We start from the raw sequence: 6,754 nt of genomic DNA, 5'->3' as shown, positions 1-6,754 counted from the left end.
GCTGCCCTGCCTCCCTTCCTCACTCCTCCCTTCCCTGCTCCCTCCTCTGCCCTCCCCCCCACTCCGTCCCCCTCAGGTTCCTGAAGCCCGCCCTGCAACAGCTTCCACAACAAACATCCTGGGTCTGTTTGGGGCAGAAGGAAGAACAGGTGGCGCTGCGCTGTCAAAGCCCTCCAAGTGCCAGGGTCGGTGAGGACACCAGGAAGTCCTGGCTCAGGCTCCAGGGCCCTGCCCCCGCAGTCCTCCCTGCCCCCGCAGTCCTCCCTGCCCCCGTAGTTCTCCCTGCCCCCGCAGTCCTCCTGCCTCCTCAGTCCTCCTGCCACAGCCCCGCTTCCAGTCTCACATCCCACCCGTGCACCACCTCCTCTCACAGCACTCCATAACGGAGGCCATTGCGGCATGCTGGGAGTGGCTTTTCTAAATGCTTCAAACTCGCCTGGCCAGCGTGGCTCAGTGGTTAAGCATGGACCTATGAACCAGAAGGTCACAGTTCAATTGCCGGTCAGGGCACATGCCAGGGTTGTGGGCTCAATTCCACAGTGTGGGGTGCACAGGAGGCAGCAGATTCATGATTCTCTCTTACCATTGATGTTTTTCTCTCTCCCCCTCTCCCTTCCTCTCTGGAATCAATAAAAATATATATTTTAAAAAATAATAACATAAAATGCTTCAAACTCCTCCGGCACATTTTTTTTTTCAATTTTAAAGGACTCATTTTATTAATTGACCAGATTATAAAAATAACCATGGTAGATATCTTAGTTCATCCTTCTAATCAGCCTATTGATCTGGTCTTCCCTGTCCCAGCATCTCCACCCTTACACAGTGGGTGGTCTTTCTCTTCACCCCAGCTCCTGGAGAAGATAACGGGAAGGGCCACAGGAAGTTGTTCACTTCTTTGAAGCGCTTTCCAACAGTGTGGATCTCATGACTCAGATCTTCCAAGCAGATGATGCCATATTTACCAAGAGATCGAGCAATCAATGAGTTATCTGTCAGGGCAATTCTTTTTTTGTTGATTTTGTCATAACCACGCTTGTAGATCAATTCCTTTACTGATTTCAGGTTTAGGTACCCCCATGCAATGTATGGCTCCACCATCCGCATGTTCATGGAAGCCTTGTTGAGCTTAACAAAGGTGCCGCTGAAGATCTGGTGAAGGCGAAGAAGCTGCAGCACCTTTCAGACCTCTGGGCTCACACCATTGATACCTCTGATCCTGATGACAAATGCAATTTGGGTTCGCAGGTACGTAGAAGTTGCCAGCTTTTCTTGCCAGCCCAGCCATCTGAATCTCGGTTCTGTTCATCTGCCTGTGTCCCTTGTGACAGTGCTTAGCCTCTTCATAGATGAGCTTCCTTCTTGCCTTTCGAAGCATCTTTTGGGCAAACGTCTTTCTCAGTGCTTGATCCTCAGCTCTGCGCTTGCAATTCCTTGCTTTTCCTTGAGGGTTTCTGGCACCGTAGGAACCTTCTTCTTCTCTCCTGCCACCTCCATGGTTCCAGCCGGAAAAGAGCGTCCGACACATTTTAACCAGCTCCCAGGCGATGTACATAGGAAGTTCCTTCCACTCACAGCCCTGGCGGAAGGCCGGCCCAGCTGCAACATTGTAACCCAGGAGCTCCTTTCTTCCCGCAGCTGCACAGCCTGCTGGCAGAGTGCTCCAGTGTGCTCAAGCACACGTCCCCTAAGTGGTCTGCTGGTTGGAAGCCAGGGCATTGCAGACCGGCTTCCCGGAACAAGGCTTTCTCTGGGAGACCACACTCCCCTCCGGGCCGCCAGTGGAAAGGAGGAGAGCGTACAAGTGCTCAGTGGAGCCTTCCCGGGGTGTGTGTGTGGGGCGGGGGGCCCTGCCTTTCACATTTTCCCAGCAACTCAGAACGCAGCACTCAGCAGCTGGCTCGGAGACGGTTCTTTCTAACTTCCTCCTGCTGCGACTGGCCCAGGTCTCGGCTGGCGGTCTGACCCTGGGACACAGGCTCCTCAGAGCGCACGCGCACATCAGAGCAGGACGCTTTTTACCCTTGAGGACAAGCTGATTGCCTGCCTCGCAGTTCATCGTTTTGTGTGGGATTTTAAATCTTTGTATTGACTTTTAGAGAGAGAGGGAGGGAGAGGAAGGGAGAGCAAATGCCAATTGGCTGCCTCCTGCACGCCTCCTACTGGGGATCCAGTCCAACCAGGACATGTGCCCTGACTGGGAATCGAACCGGCAACCTTTCTGTGCCTAGGACAACACCCAAGCAATCCACACTGCCCATGGCCACAGCTTATCAGTTTTAGTGATAGTGAGAACACACAGAAGCAACAGCCTAGCTTCTAAGTCCTGTAGTATTTTTATTATCATTCTTTTCCCAGACAGAGACTATCATCCAGGTGGTAAAATAATGGCCCCAGTGACTACTACAAGCTTCTCATCTCTGAGTCGGTGTCAGACTAGGCTGGCTGGGGTTTCCTGTGTGTGAGCAGCCAGGCCAGCGGCTGGGTCCTCGATGCTGTAGAGGCTATTCATTCAAGCGGCCCCTTTCTCTCCCAGGGGGACATAACCCGGAGACAGGACTGGGACTTGGGTGCCAGGCTGTCTCTGTCACTGTGTCCAAGGTTGTTCTTATCATCTGTTTACACGTCTGTCTGGCAACTAGACTGAACTCTGAGGATGGGAAGCAGTCACTGCCTGGAACAATAACTAACTGTCCATGTGTTTGCTGAGTGAGTGAGCAAGGAGGCCGCTACATAGCGAGGCGTGGTTGAGATGTGCTGGGGGGGGGGGGGGGGCGGGCTGTGTCTCTCAGGTCCCGCTCCCCACTTTGCAGCCATGTGACATTGCAGTTAACCCGTTTGTGTCTCAGTCCATCTGTCAATGGGATTGATAACAGTCTTCCTTCCTAGGGTTGCTGAATTGGTCCATGTGAAACAGAGAGAGAAATGCAGGCACACCACTGGTTAGCACATGTTCACTGTGGTTGATGTTATTAGCATGATTGTCACTACTAGGCAACAGGAATACCCTATTAATAATAGTGCTGGAAGCCCTGCCGTGGTGGCTCAGTCGTTGAGCGTCAACCTATGAACCAGGAGGTCACAGTTCAATTCCCCATCAGGGCACATGCCTGGGTTGTGGGCTCGATCCCCAGTGCGGGGTGTGCAGGAGGCAGCCAAACAGTGATTCTCTCTCATCATAAATATTTCTATCTCTCTCTCCCTCTCCCTTCCTCTCCGAAATCAATTAATAATAATAATCCTATATAATAAAAGCCTAATATGCTAAATGTCCGACCATTCATTTGACCGTTCGACCAGTTGCTATGACGTGCACTGACCACCAGGGGTCAGACACTCCAACCAGTAGGTTAGCTTGCTGCTGGGGTCCAGCAATCAGGACTGGGTGAGATGGGCCGGACACGCCCTGGAGCCTTCCCACAGTCCCTCCCCGGCCCTGATCATGCAACAGTGGGGTCCCTTGGCCTGGCCTGCACCCTCTTACAATCCGGGACCCCTCGGAGAATGTTGGAGAGCCGGTTTTGGCCCGATCTTCGCAGGCCAGGCCGAGGGACCCCACCAGTGCACGAATCTGTGCACCGGGCCTCTACTGCTACTACTACTACTACTACTACTAATAATAATAATAGTGCTGGGAGAATTTCTGACATGGGGTCATGGTTCTTTACACCAGAGCTTTTGGGAGTAAGAAGCCACGCCAGGAACTCACCACATAGTGACACCTGAGATGTGCTGTATCATCTCGGAGCAGGATGTGGCTGACGTTGGGCCAAGTTCTGCATACATAGAGCATTGAACACATGCCTGGCCTACAGAAAGCCTCTTTCCTAATAGACTACTGTGTAGAGCAGTTAGTCCACACCTCCTGCCTGCTCTCACCCAGAGCCTCCCAGCACCTACATCCCCGGCAGCCGGCACATTTGCTGTCACTGATGGACCCGCTGTCCATCACTTCACCCTGAGCCCGTAGCTTGCCTTTGGGTTTGCTTATGGAGTTGCACATCCTAGGCGTCTCGGCATGTGTATAATGACAGGCACCACATTATAGTATCACGCGGAGTTGTTTCACTGCCCTAAAGATCCACTGCAAATGACCTCTTTTCATTTTTGAAACAATTGAGAGATCGCTATTCCCATTTTTAAAAGATGAGGGAAGGAGAAACCAAGATGGCGGCATAGGTAAGCACCTAAACTGCTGCCTCGCACAACAATTTCAAAACTACAACTAAAAGACAGAACGGACACCATCCAGAACCACAGGAAAGCTGGCTGAGTGAAAATTCTACAACTAGAAGGAAAGAGAATAGCTCACAGAGAATTGGAGGTATGGCAAAGGGTCTTTGTGTACGCAGAGAGGAAGGGTGGCTGAGAGCCTGGCTGACTTTCTCTGGCAGAAGGGGAAAGGAAGCCCCCGACCGCACTGAACCCCAGTTCTGACTGCACTGAACCCCAGTTCCGGGCGAGCCCCTGGGGACCCACGCTCTTACGGGGGGAGTCTGGACTCTCGGGCAGAGACTCGGGAGCTGGGGAAGGCAGAAGTCTGAAGGTGCGTGTGTGCCAGTGCGCACAAAGGCTGCGGAGGTTGCCACAGGCTTTCCCTAGTGGAAGGGAGTCGGAGGCTCCTGACTGCACTGGGACCCAGTTCTGACTGCACTGAACCCCGGTTCCAGGCGAGCCCCTGGGGACCCACGCTCTTGTGGGGGGAGTCTGGACTCTCGGACGGAGACTCGGAAGCCGGGGAAGGCAGAGGTCTGAAGGCGCGAGCGTGCCAGTGCGCACAAAGGCTGCAGAGGTTGCCACAGGCTTTCCCTAGTGGAAGGGAGTCAAAGGCTCCTGACTGCACTGAGCCCCAGTTCTGACTGCAGTGAACCCCAGTTCCAGGCGAGCCCCTGGGGACCCACGCTCTTGTGGGGGGAGTCTGGACTCTCGGGCGGAGACTCGGGAGCCGGGGAAGGCAGAAGTATGAAGGCGTGCACGTGCACACAAGGGCAAGGCTGACGGGAAGCCAAGACTGAGACTCCACCCCATCCAAACTGAGCACAGAGGCTATTGCAATTTGGCAAGTCTAATCCTATAAGGCTGTCTCCAGCACCGAACTTCTCCCAGCATAGACACAGCTGATCCTTACAGCCAACTGGCCCGGAGGTCAATTCTTCCCAGTGATACCAACAACAATCAAGACTTAATTACAACAAGGCTGTACACACAGTCCACAAAGGGGTGCACCAAGAGTGTCCACCTCAGGTTAACTGGGGAGGCAGACCCACTGGGCCATATTGGAAACCTAGCACACAAATCTACCCTACCAACTCAGGGAAGCAGTGAAAATGCGGCGTCAAAGAATCAGATCACAAACGAAAGAAATGGAGGAAAACAAACGACTGGATATAGAATTCAAAACCATGGTTATAAGGCTTTTCAACAATATCCTAGAAAAGGCCGATAAATATAACGAGACCCTCGAAGATATGAAAAAGGACCAACTAGAAATTAAACATACACTGACTGAAATAAAAAATATTATACAGAGACTCAAAAACAGACTAGAGGAACACAAAAATCAAGTCAAAGAATTGAAATACAAAGAAGCAAAAAACACTCAACCGAAAAAGCAAAAAGCAAAAAAAAAAAATCCAAAAAGTTGAAGATAGTGTAAGAAGACTCTGGGACAACTTCAAGCGTACCAACATCAGAATTATGGGGGTGCCAGAATAAGAGAGAGAGCAAGATACTGAAAACCTATTTGAAGAAATAATGACCGAAAACTTCCCCCACCTGGTGAAAGAAATAGATTTACAAGTCCAGGAAGCACACAGAACCCCAAACAAAAGGAATCCAAAGAGGACCACACCAAGACACATCATAATTAAAATGCCAAGAGCAAAAGACAAAGAGAGAATATTAAAAGCAGCAAGAGAAAAACAGTTAGTTACCTACAAGGGAGCACCCATACGACTGTCAGCTGATTTCTCAACAGAAACTATGCAGGCCAGACGGGAGTGGCAAGAAATTTTCAATGTGATGAACAGCAAGAACCTACAACCAAGATTACTCTACCCAGCAAAGCTATCATTCAGAATTGAAGGGCAGATAAAGAGCTTCACAGATAAGAAAAAGCTAAAGGAGTTCATCACCACCAAACCAGTATTATATGAAATGCTGAAAGGTATTCTTTAAGAAGAGGAAGAAGAAAAAAGTAAAGATAAAAATTATGAACAACAAATACATATCTATCAACAAGTGAACCTAAAAATCAAGTGAATTAAAAACCTGAGGAACAGAATAATCTGGTGAATATAATAGAATCAGGGGCATAGAAAGGGAGTGGACTGATAATTCTCAGGGGGAAAGGGGTATGGGGGGTTCATGAAGAGAATGGACAAAAATCATACACCTATGGATGAGGACAGTGCGGGGGAGGTAAGGGCAGAAGATGGGGTGGGAAATGGGTGGAGGGGAGCTATGGGGTGAAAAAGGAGAAACAATTGTAATCTGAATAAAGATTTATTAAAATAAAATAAAAAAAGATGAGGGAAGTGAGGCTCAGTGAGGTTGAAGATTACACACTAGCAGGTGGGTCACCTGGCCCCGCGCCCAGGATCTGTCTGCTCCCAGCGGCCTCCCCCTGAATGTGCCGGTTGCAGGTGCATCCCAGAGATGGGCACTGCTCCCCGCAGCAGCGCCCGGCTCCGGAGGGTGCCAGCGCCCTGCAGCCTGTGGTGCTACAGTCCCAGGGACAGCAACACCCAGCACC

The 6,754-nt window shown here is 50.8% G+C and overlaps 1 pseudogene across 1 annotated transcript; it reads right to left on the bottom strand.

Moving 5' to 3' along the window:
- Positions 1-758: 758 nt before the first annotated feature.
- LOC308251636 (large ribosomal subunit protein uL30-like) lies at positions 759-1,506 on the bottom strand (annotated as a pseudogene). Its single transcript has one exon. The product of its transcript is annotated as a large ribosomal subunit protein uL30-like (transcript).
- Positions 1,507-6,754: the final 5,248 nt, after the last annotated feature.

The sequence above is a fragment of the Plecotus auritus genome (genome assembly GCF_963455305.1).
Source record: "Plecotus auritus genome assembly, chromosome: 6".
Classification (NCBI taxonomy): Eukaryota; Metazoa; Chordata; class Mammalia; order Chiroptera; family Vespertilionidae; genus Plecotus; species Plecotus auritus.
This window is presented reverse-complemented; position numbering and strand designations above follow the sequence as displayed.